Source organism: Thalassophryne amazonica, chromosome 3, assembly GCF_902500255.1.
Source record: "Thalassophryne amazonica chromosome 3, fThaAma1.1, whole genome shotgun sequence".
Classification (NCBI taxonomy): Eukaryota; Metazoa; Chordata; class Actinopteri; order Batrachoidiformes; family Batrachoididae; genus Thalassophryne; species Thalassophryne amazonica.
In genome coordinates this window covers 25,755,789-25,768,577 of record NC_047105.1, presented here as the reverse complement: position 1 = coordinate 25,768,577, position 12,789 = coordinate 25,755,789, and positions in this window count along the sequence as shown.

Below are 12,789 nucleotides of genomic sequence, written 5' to 3'. Positions count from 1 at the left end.
GAGATGACCCAACCCTCATGACCATAGGTGAGAGTAGGAACGAAGATTGACCAGTAGATTGAGAGCTTCGCCTTTTGGCTCAGCTCCCTTTTCGTCACAACAGTACGGTAGAGTAAATCCAACACCGCCCCTGCTGTGCTGATTCTCCAGCCAATCTCACGCTCCATCGTCCCCTCACTCGTGAACAAGACCCTGAGGTACTTGAACTCCTTCACTTGGGGCAAGACTGCATTCTCTACCCGGAGTAGGCAATCCATCGGTTTCCTGCTGAGAACCATGGCCTCAGATTCAGAAGTGCTGATCCTCATCCCAGCCGCTTCACAGTCAGCTGTGAACCAATCCAGTGAGTGTTGGAGGTCACATACTCCCAGGAACCCTCCAGAATCCTTGTGAGACTGAATAGCTGGTCGGTTGTTCCACGACCAGGACAGAACCTGCATTGTTCTTCTTCAATCAGAGGTTCGACTCTTGGCTGAACCCTCCGTTCCAGCACCCTGGAGTAGACTTTACCAGGGAGGCTGAGTAGTGTGATGCCCCTGTAGTTGGCACACACTCTCTGGTCCCCCTTTTTTAAATATGGGGGCCAACACCCCAGTTTGCCACTCCTTAGGTACTGTCCCAGACCTCAAAGCAATGTTGAAGAGACAGTCCCACCACACCCAGAGCCTTCAGCATTTCTAGACGGATCTCATCAACCCCCAGGGCCTTGCCACTGCAGAGTTGTTTGACTACCTCAGTGACTTCCACCAGGGAAATTGATGAAAATCCTCCATCAGCTTCCAGCTCTGCCCCTACTATAGAGGGCACTCCGGTCTGATGCAGGAGTCCCTCAAAGTGTTTCTTCCTGCGCCGCATTACATCCTCAGTTGAGGTCAACAGAGTCCCTTCCTTACTGTAGACCGCTTGGATGGTTCCCCATTTTCCACTCCTGAGGAGCCTCCTGGTCCACCAGAAGCACCTTGGTGCCGACCGAAAGTCCTTCTCCATGGTTGCTCCAAACTCCTCCCATACCCACTGCTTTGCCTCCCACACAGCAGAGGCTGCTGCCCTTCAGGCCTGTTGGTACCTTGCAACTGCCTCAGAGATAACATCATATCATATCCCGGAAGGACTCCTTCTTCAGTCGGACAACTTTCCTGACCACCTGTGTTCACCACGGTGTTCACCATGGTGTTCGAGGGTTGCCACCCCTTGAGGCACCTAAGACCTTCAGGCCACAGCTCCCCGCTGCAGTTTCAGCAAAGGAAGCTTTGAACATTGCCCATTCTGGTTCAATGCCCCCAACTCCCACAGGGATGCTAGACAAGCAACGCCGGAGGTATGAGTTGAAGATCTGTCGGACAGTGGGCTCCTCCAGATGTTCCCAGTTCACCCACACTATCCATGTGGGCTTACCAGGCCTGTCCAAAGTCTTCCCCCACCATCTGATCCAACTCACCACCAGATGATCAGTTGACAGCTCTGCCCCTCTCTTCACCCGAGTGTCCAGAATATGCGACCTCAGATCAGAAGGTACAATCACAAAGTCGATCATCGGTTTTCGGCCTAGGGTGCTCTGGTACCATGCACACTTATGAGCATCCTTATGTTCGAACATGGTGTTCGTTATGGACGGTCCGTGACTCGCACAGAAGTCCAATAACAAACGACCATTCGGGTTTAGATGTGGGAGGCCGGTCCTCCCAGTCACGCCTCTCCAGGTGTCTCTGTCATTGCCCATGTGTGCATTGAAGACCCCCAGTAGAACCCCATAGAGGACTCCATTCAGAAACTCCAAGAAGGCCGTATACTCCAAACTGCTGTTCGGTGCATACGAACAAACAACAGTCAGAGTTCATTCTTCATCTGGCCCACCACCTGAGACCAGTTTGCCATGGGAGACCCAACCAGGAGCATGAAGGCTCCAGACAACACAGCTCTTAGGTTCATAGCGGCATAAAACCCTCTCCACCACGATAAGGTGGTGGTTCCCGGAGACATCTTAAGGTTTTACACGTTAAACACATTTTAAATATGTTTTTGAGTTTTTAAGGAACTGTCTATGCATAAACATTTTAAACAAATTTTAAAGAACCTTCTATTCTTTCACACATTTTATACCCTTTTCAAACATTTTTTAAGAACTTCCCATTCTTTAATTTTTAATTTCAATTCAATTCAATTTATTTCATTTATATAGCACCAAATCATAACAAAGTTGCCTCAAGGCGCTTCACACAAGTAACGTCTAACCTTACAAACCCCCAGAGCAAGAACACAGGCAACAGTGGTAAGGAAAAACTCCCTCTGATGATTTGAGGAAGAAACCTCAAGCAAACGAGACTCAAAGGGGTGACCCTCTGCTTGGGCCTTGCTACCAACACAATTTACAAAACAATTCACAAAACAAATATACAGGGCAGGATGGTTTCAGGAACAGACACCACACCCATCTCTGGATGGAGCTGCACCTCAGGCATCACAAAGACAACAAATACAGTATAATTTGTCAGCATTAAACAACAAGAAAAACAGGAAATACTAAGGTGATCACTGGCCACTAGCCCTAAGTATCGCTAAAAGACCCAGAATTTAGATAAAGCTGAGGCCGCAATATGCTCAGTTTCCTAATAAAATGAATTTAAAAGAGTAAAAAGCATAGTAACATATAATGAAAGTATGGTAGCCATATAAAAGGGAAAATAAGTGCATCTTAAGTCTGGACTTGAAAGTTTCTACAGAATCTGACTGTTTTATTGATGCAGGGAGATCATTCCACAGAACAGGGGCACAATAAGAGAAAGCGCTTCACCTTTTGTCATATTTTAAACATCGTTTTTTTTTTTTTTTTTACATTTAAACATCTATGTGTTTTTAAACATCTTTGACATAACTAACACATTTTAGCATAAATAATATGAATTAAACTTTTACACATATTTAGTCTCACCTCTTGTTTAGTGCGAGCCATGAGTCTGGGTCTTTGACTCGCACAGGCGGCTGATGTGGGGATGGACTGGAGAAGAGCAAACAAAGATCGTCCTCAACTTTCTTCTGTTTTTGGTTGTCCCAAACTGTCTTCTCACTGGTAGATTTACGCACTAAAAAATTATTAATTTTGCTCCTGGCATGTTAGATAACAATGTTTTGTTTTTCTGCTTCTTTTTTTGTTGGTTAACTTATTTTTTGCGCCCCGCCTGAAGAACTCTGCCCCCCCACTTTGACAACCACTAAATCATATATATATATATATATGTATATATATATATATATATATATATATATATATATATATATATATATATATATATATATATATATATATATATATATATATATATATAAAAACCGGTTTCATTCTAAGGATGCTGTGATTGATGATCGAAATGCACGTTCATTAATTCCATTTTTGACTTCATCCGTCAGTTGAGATGTTTTACATCCTGCAGGTCTGAATACGAACGATCCTCAACGTCTGTTAACATAAAAACAAACACGGCAGGATTTATTCGTCTCAGATTTAAAGATATTAGAGGTGGTGACATTTCTGTTTGTTATTACGCAAAATATTTGAAATGACGAGGGGCTTTTTATCTCACTGATGAATGCCAGTCATTGTCAGAGCTAATAAAATCCTCCCTCATCAGCTGCTGTTTCTGTAAAAGTCGTGACATGCGTGCAGCACAACCGATTGATAAAAGATGTATTTCATAAATTATCATGCTCGGCATGCGAGAGGCCACCAAATGGACTCGAAATAAACCCCAAAGTCAGAAACATTTCAGTGATGTACACCAATACTGTGAGGTTTTTCAAAAGAAAAGACATATTGTGATCACGTAAACATGCGCGGGCCCGGAACATGTCCATGCAATGTGAGTGCAGACTGGGGGGGGTACTGAGTACATCCTTATTCAGGAGCATTTCAAGGGACTCTGGGGGCCAAACAGGAAGCAGCAACTCCAACACACAGCACCAGTGTACACTTCTAGACCCAACCTGTTCTGACCTGATCTGACCTGGGGGCACAAGGCACCTGGGGAGGCTTAAATACACGTGAATGCTCTTTATTTTTTGGCTGCCTGAATGATAAGTGCACTGTGTTTTATTTATTATGTTTTGTAGGTTGCTGCTTTAAAACAGTGACGCGTTTGTCAATAAGCTAGTTGCAAGGAGCGTCGTTGGGGCGGAGCCAGACATCTGCCGGGGATTCTCACAAAACTGCCCGTACTGTGGACAAAGTGATCTAATGTAATCAACTCTTCACTGGGGGTTCGGGGGGGGGGGGGGGGTGCCTAGGTTGCCTATCCTGTTGTGACACCCCTGGTATTAAGTTGTTTTTTTTTTTTTCTCAAAGTACATTTTAATTGAGAAAATTAGTTGATATTTTTTGTTTTTGAGTTCTCGTATTAATAAACTTGGAGGGAGTGGACTCAGTAAGGTCCATAAGTATTTGGACAGTGATGTCACACTGATGTTTTAATGAATCAGTCAAGATGTGATTATCAGCTTTAATTCAAGAGGTTTAATAAAAATATATCACACATATCAGTCACAGGAGTCCGCCCAAATTTAAACAGCATGGTTGTTGTTTTACCACAAGTCAGACATTGTGTACATCAACTACAAAAAGAAAAAAAAAAAGGTGAGTGGTGAGAAGAGGGTTCCCCATGAAGAGCTGAAGGCTTCTTGCTCCTGTGTGAAGCTGCACACAGACACGACCGGGCTGCTGCAGTTCCCCTTGGCAGCCATGTTGACTCCACAGTCTGCTCTATGACTGCTGCCATGGTAACTGATGCTGATTTGAGTGTTGGGCACATCACCCAGGCAGCGCTGTTTCGGATGCTCCAACGAATCTGCAACAGATGCAGATGAACGACACAACGAAATGGAAGAACGTAACAGAGTGCATTTAGTTAAATAAGGCACACTTACAGTGTCTATATTGAAAAATCCCCATCATATGCCCCATCATTTCAGGGCACCCAGCAGGAAATTAAGCTGGAGGTTGCATAACAAATAATAATAAAACAAAAACAAAAAAACAAAAGAAAATACAACAATAACTCAAACGATTTCCCAATTGGGTGCGGCCGAAAGGGCGTGGGCTGAAGCAAAAGCTTATAAATGTCCACCCCGTGCACCATTTACTATACACATTTAAATACACTCAAAACAAGGTAACAATCAGAAAAATAACGGAACTGAACAGAACAGAACAATCAGTAATATGATGTGCAAATAAACAAAAAAGAACCACAAAAACAATTAGCCTAATATAACATACTATAGTAAGAAATTGCATTGTTTTTATGGAGCCTTTTAACACCTACCAATGTACCACATGATTTAATACTATCAGAACAATTATTCCAAATTCAGAAATACAATGACTTTTAACAGTAGTTCAAAGCTTTCTTCTTTCAAATATCAGTGTTCCTCGCAAATGATAACTGGACTCCCTCATTTTAAACAATTCCTGAACGTGTAGAGGGAAAAGATTATTTTTAACTTTGTACATGATCTGTATCGTAAAATAATCCACCAAATCTTGAAATTTCAAAATACACATACAAGCAAACAATTGGTTAGTTGGTGTGTAATATGATTCTTTTTTTTTTACTTATAATGCTTATAGTTTTCTTTTGTAACAGAAAAACTGAATTTGTTTTTGTTTTATATGTGTTTCCCCAAACCTCAATACAATAGGTCGTATATGGGACAAGTAATGAATGATACAACAAGACCAATGAATGTTGGGGGAGAAAATAATGTGCTTTGTACAAAATTGAAATAACTTTTGAAATTTTAGATTTGACATAATTTATGTGAGTTTTCCAACTTAATTTATCATCAATAAAAATGCCAAGAAATTTAGTTTCAGATACAATTTCAATTTCAACATTGTTCAACGATAAGTTTCTATTTAAATTCCTGGGCTTATTTCCAAATATAATACACTTAGTCTTACCAAAATGAAGTGACAATTTATTAGAATCAAACCAATATTTAAAATTTAATAATTCCTTCTCCATCCTTTCCCAAAGTTGTCCCAAATTGTCTCCACTACTGAACACAGTTGTGTCATCGGCAAACTAAATAATGCTGAATTTATGTGGAAATGATTGTTGTACAAAAGCTTCAGATATTTGTTACTGAGACAGATGATGACTGGAGGCAGTTTGAAGCAGAAACAAGGCGATAATCGGTGAAATACTGCCGACGCTCTAAAATGACGTATGTGCAGTGAAGGCAGGGCAGACCGATTTTTAGGGGGGACCGTTCGGTCGGCGACACCGGACCTGTACATGACCGCTCACTCCGTGCATCTTACTTATTTTCGTAGATGTTTTTGTAATTATTTTGTTAGTGCCTCTTGAAATAAATCATTTCTCTTTGAATGTGGATTTGGTTGTTCAGTTACTTTGATGCCAGGCTACAGTATAAACCACAATCAAAATGCAAGACAGGTTGTGTTATTTTTTAGAATGATTTAACTGCAATGTGGTAAAATAACCAGATTGAGCAGCGAAGCACAGCCATCAGTATGGTGAGTTCAAAGAAATATAAAATACATCCATAATCCCGTAAAAAAAAAAAAAAAAAAAAAAGCCACACTCTTCAGGAGAAGACAGTTTTCTTTGTGGAAAAGTGTTGTTATAACCACAGGCATTCACGCACACAACTTTAGACTGGTATCGTGATACAGTGGGCCAGATGTCCTCATTTATGGAATTGGGAAGGCAATCACGGCTAAAAATCTACATTGATTTGTGTCACGCAAATCACTGGAAACCATGCAAAACTATCGACATCCATCATATGTCATGAGTGATCTTGAATGACCACAAGCAACTTTGAAATATTCAAAAATCTGTCCTCCTGTTGATGCTGCCACGACAATGTGTATCAACATGCTATTTGTAAGAGGGAATGGCCAACTCATATCAGGGTTTCCCACATTGCACCGTGAATAACTGCACATAAGCTTAAGAGTGACCATCACCCTGCGATGGAGGAGTTACCCCAAAATAATCAGCAGCTCTGTGATACAAGGAAATACCAGGATACCATCTGGGTTTTCTGCTTTTGACAACTCGGCACCCAACTACATGAAAGTATGACCAAAGTTTCAGAAATATTCAAGTGTCTTTCCGGATTTGTTTAACACGACCGAACTGACTGCAAAAGCCATGATTTAGTTCAAAGAAACGCAAATTTATTTATGCAATTTATATTTATGCAATTATCCATTTATATTTTTATTCATTTCAATCATGTTGCAAAGAATTCTATTCAGTGTGAGATTAAAGAGCTCAATTTTAAAAATATTTTTGCAGAAACAATCCTTTGAAGTAAGCATGAACAAATAAAAACGGGTCAATTCCACTGGGTGTGTGTACGGTTTGATCGCCTCTGTATGAGGTCCTAATTGCTGCTGCTTCATAAATAAACACTTCATCATCTTGAGTGTTGGTGGAGAATAAACCTGAAATTGTGCCTGAAATGTTAATAGGTGCAGCGACGTGTTTATGCATTTAATTTACTGAAAATATCAAATTATTAATCAACCTTGGTGGGTTTACTGACCCTGACTTTGCAGACGATGCTGTGATCTTTGTGGAATCAATGGAAACCCTGACTGCAGCACCTGAGAAGCTGAATGAGGAACCGGAGCGTCTGGGTTTGCGATCGTCCTGTGTCAAGACTAAAGATTCAGGCTTTCAGTGACTTGAAATGAGTGTAATATTTGTTTATGTGCAATTTCCACAGTATTTCAGTACTTTTTTGTTTACATGCTTTTATCTTTTTATATGAAATCTCTTTTATGCTACTACATTCTTAGAATTTTTGACTTTATTTTTTAAATAATGATCTGGACATACCTCTTTCATTCGGTTAAATTTTATATCTCTCTGTGTAGACAGAGAGACAAATAAATGAATAAATAAACACTGATGATTTTATTACATCCTTGGCAGACATAATAAAGAATCTGTATCTGTATGTGGTGAAGGTGTTGAATTGTAGAGACATTTAAATAGTAAATAAAATGGACTGCATTTATATAGCGCTTTTCCATCTGCATCAGACGCTCAAAGCGCTTTACAATTATGCCTCACATTCACCCCGATGTCAGGGTGCTACCATACAAGGCGCTCACTATACACCGGGAGCAATAGGGGATTAAAGACCTTGCCCAAGGGCTCTTAGTGATTTTCCAGTCAGGCGGGGATTTGAACCGAGGATCTTCTGATCTCAAGCCCATCACCTTAACCACTAGACCATCACCTCCCCCAGTGACGTTCATGACTCTGGGTCCTCAGCCTTTGGGATCGAGGTCACTGGACAAAGATGTATGGTGAATCTGATGTCTTTGCAGGAAGGACCAAGTCTTTAGGGTTCTGGTGTTTCCTGTCTTACTGTATGGTTGTGAGACTTGAACACTAACCATTGACCTAAGGTGAGGACTGGTTGTCTTTGGAGGTTCCTGCAGTATTTTGCCCACGTGGCACATTTCTCTAGGTATAATCCATCCCATAGGTGCCTGAACGCTGAGGATGTTGATGGCTAAAGAAGGCTAAGGACATGTCCACATTTCACCTGGCTGTGGCTGATGGACGGTTACTTTTGAGAAGTGGGGCTGGACTTTTGTCTGCCTTGGTGGTCACCATCCAGAACCCAGGGCAGTTTTGTAGTGTTGTGGAAGCAGCAATGTGTGGCGCCAACATGTGCTACCAGATTCACAAAGTTTGATATCAAGACAGCTGGAAGTAAAACCACTTCTTCATATATATTAATTGAAGCAGCCATGTGTCCCGGTGAAGTTCTGCTTCCTCAAATCCCTCGTTCCGTTGGCGTGCCTGCAGAGTAACCTCTTTCCATCGTCGGCCACGTGGCTGAAGAATCCTCCTCCTTCTGCTTCAGACGTTCTGTTTGAGTGATAAACATTAGGTGACGACTGTCTGTGAGCAGCAGTTTTCTGAAGCAAATCTCCAAAAGCAGCTTGTGATGTGAAACACGTGTCTGAAGAACAGCCACATGCAAAAAACCATGTGGGAAAAATATTAATGACAAAAAAGAAAGAAAGAGACCCGCACAGCCAGTCAGCTCCCAAGCAAACCTTTAATGCAGCACCAAAAGAAAGTGTTCTTTTTTGCTTTTGATGCTATTTTTTGACCCTGCACGCCAATACAGTTTGTGATGTGCGTGTCATTTCATAAAAATATTAATGACGCCACATGAACAGTAGAGGGCGTCGTTTTACTGCAGTCCATCAGACTGGATTCACCCTCTGGCCTGAAAATATCAGCTTTCACATAAGAAAAACTAGAACAGTCCTGTAAAAACATCTGGAAATGAAGAGTTACCAATAACAGAAATTCTAACAAAAAGTACCATTCCTGTTGCTGCTATTAATACATAAATAAAATGAAAAATCAAGACTGACAGAAGAATTCACACTGACATTGACTGATATTCTTTTAAAAGATAACATGTTCTTTTATTAGTCCTGCAATAGGGACATTTACAGCATTATAGTAGCAAATTAAACAGGAAAATACAGCATCAATTAAATGAATAAATAAAGATACACAAGAGGAAATTTCAAAATCAGAATAAAAATTATAAACAATAAAAAGCCTCAACAGTGAAGGAGGAGGGACGTCATTTCTGTACCACTTCCCTCACATTTACTTCCCCAGCCAAGGCCAGTACCTATTTTTACAGCTGAGTGGTCTGAGACAATGCAGATTAAGTGTCTTTGTCCAAGAACACAGACAGGAAGCATGAGCAAGATTCAAACCCAGGACTTCATATTGACAGGCCAGTTCCTTATCCGCTAGTCCTAGGGTCCACTAGTCCTAGGGTCCACTGGTCATAACCTCTTTATATTATTTGATGGTGTATATTACAACCCCAAACTGATTTTTAAGTTTACAAATAAATACATTTCAAATTGCAGACAAACCAGATCTAGTTTTGTTCAAATACAAAAATAAAACATGATTCTGTTGACATGCACCATTAATTACCTTTAATTGTACTGTTGTCTATAAATCTGTTGAATTGAAAATCAACAAATAATGTTAATTCACTGTAATTAAATGTTTTTTCTTATTGACACACTTTTGTAACATTACTTGACCTACTTTAGTGCAACATGTAGCCTACCATAAGTTTCAAAACAACTTCAACATGCTCTCCTTAATAATAGGACTAGTGGACCCTAGGACTAGTGAGAAGTTCTCTATCCGCTGAGCTACCTGCTGCACAAAGTGCACATATAGTACAGTCAAAATAAAATTACATGTAGAGGGACACTGATATTGCACAGCTCAATTAAAATTTCCATAATGATATGAAGTCTTGACTTTGAGTCATCTGTTTGTTTCAAACTTTAAAAACAACATAAGGTAACTATTGATTCATGTCAGTGCACTTTGTTCTTTTTAACATCTCTCTGCAGAATGACTTTCGTTTACTATATTATTGATAGAAAAGAGCTCTAACACAGAGCCTTGTAGGACTCCATATGGAATTCCAGTTTGACTTTCTTTTAGAAGACAGTTTGACAGCTGAGTCATTGGTGCAATTTTCATTGTGAGTTTTCCAGCAAGCACACTGGAATCTTGAGCCAAGATTAAATATATTCTCTTTTTAGCGCAACCTTTTTTCCGTGATGACTGGAGAAGCAATAGACAGAACAGTCTCTCTAATCACAGCCACCGAGGCTTGTTATACCTTTAGAGCCATTACTGGTGGCTTCCCTCACTTGTCTCCTTCGTGCACAGTGACATAATTTTTCAGAGAACGGCCTCTTCTTGACAGGTTTACAACACGCCGTCATCTTTATATGTATCAATATTTGATTTAAAGGAACTCCAACTCTAATCAATACAACTTTTTTTATACAACTCACACCTTTTAAATGTTTACTTGTGAGTGTATAATGAAACAAAGAGCTACAAAAGGCTCAATGTTCTCTCTTTTTAGCTTTCTGTGAATAAATAAGGCACAATTCAAGATTTTCTGCTCATCACTGACAGGGTACCATAGTAACTACTCCCAGTCTGAGATGAGACCTATGATTGGTCCAGCTCATCACCATGGCAACTTGAGTTCATCAAGACAATCATAAACAAAACAAAACAAAACCAAAAACTAAAGCGCGACTCATTAAAGTGCATACCATCACCATGCCCACCCACTGGATCTGAACTTTTTTCCACAGCTGTGCGAAACTTTGAATGTTTTTCTCATTGTTTTGTAAACTTTCATGATTTCATTTTTTTCATGAAGAAGGCTTCATCTTGAAATCTTGATGAAACAAAATATAATAGGTTTTTGGCCTATATGCCCCACCCCTCCAAGAACCCACATGAACACGCGAAGAACATGCAAACTCCACACAGAAAGGACTGTGTGGGACATGAACCCAGGACCTGCTCACTATGAGGCAACAGTGCTAAACACTGAGCTGTAAGGGGTTATTATATCATATTATATCCTGGGGAGGTGATGGTCTAGTGGTTAAAGCGTTGGGCTTGAGATCAGAGGATCCTTCAAATCCCAGCCTGACTGGAAAATCACTAAGGGCCCTTGGGCAAGGTCCTTAATCCCCTAGTTGCTCCTGGCGTGTAGCAAGTACCTTGTATGGCAGCACCCTCACATCGGGGTGAATGTGAGGAAAAGCGCTATATAAATGCAGTCCATTGATATACCATGTGCTTTATGCGGCCCTCGGGCTGCCAGTTTAAGATCTCTATTTTACCATTTTCAGGGTGAGAAGCATGAGGGAGTTAGATTTTTTTTTCCAGAAATATTTTAAATGTCCTGATTGATAGCAGTACAATACAAGCACAGACATAAGATCTAAAAAAAAAAATTCAAACATTTCAAAACAAGTGACAGCGTAACTTTTTTTAACATCCACAGGCTCCACGCACATATGCAGACTCAGCTGTTGTAGACTCCAGATGCACAGCGGCCACTCCTCACGCGCCTTATCTCCACCCGCCATGTGTCTCCCTGTGTGCGCACGTGCCAGCTGAGCTTAATGCTACCATATGCATTTCTCTGTAAGCAGCCAACTCATGGCGTGTGCACGAGAAACGTGCAAAATATGATAGAAATTTGTGTATTTTGTGGGTGTGTTTGTCGGCATGTGAGTGTTCATACAAAATAAACAGCTGATGCTTGATGGACAAAACCGTCGTGCACGGTCAGAACTGCGCGGACTGGCAGGGTGACAGATTTGCACGTGCTGACAAACAGGCATCTTGGTGACATTGTGACGTCTTGTGGCTGCTGTAGTCTCTTTAACGCAGCGCTAATCAGCAAACCATATGTCTAGTGTACAGCTGCAAGGCTAATTTTTCAGTAAAATCGATAAGTGGATCACATTTTTAAGACTACCAAATGAACACATTTTATGTGAAAATGTTTATTTGGTTGTAAACAACTTGTTTTCCAAGCTAGCTGGCTAAGCAAACCACTGTAGCAGCCAGACCATGTTAGCCACCAGCTAGCATGGATGCTATCTGGACATAAAGTTAAAATGAACACAAGGGAATGTATTTCTATTGCAGGTTTGTCTAATAGTACACTGAAAACAATGCTGATTTGTTTCAACTTTGTATATTACAGTAGAACAGAATTTTATGACACTGGATGCAACACGGTTAGCACATATACGGATTTAGTATGTGCCTTAAAAGTCATAGGTATCAAAGCATCTTGTGGTTTGAGGTCTGAGCAAATTTACAGGTTAAAGCTCATGAAAAGATGAATTTGATCCAAAATATA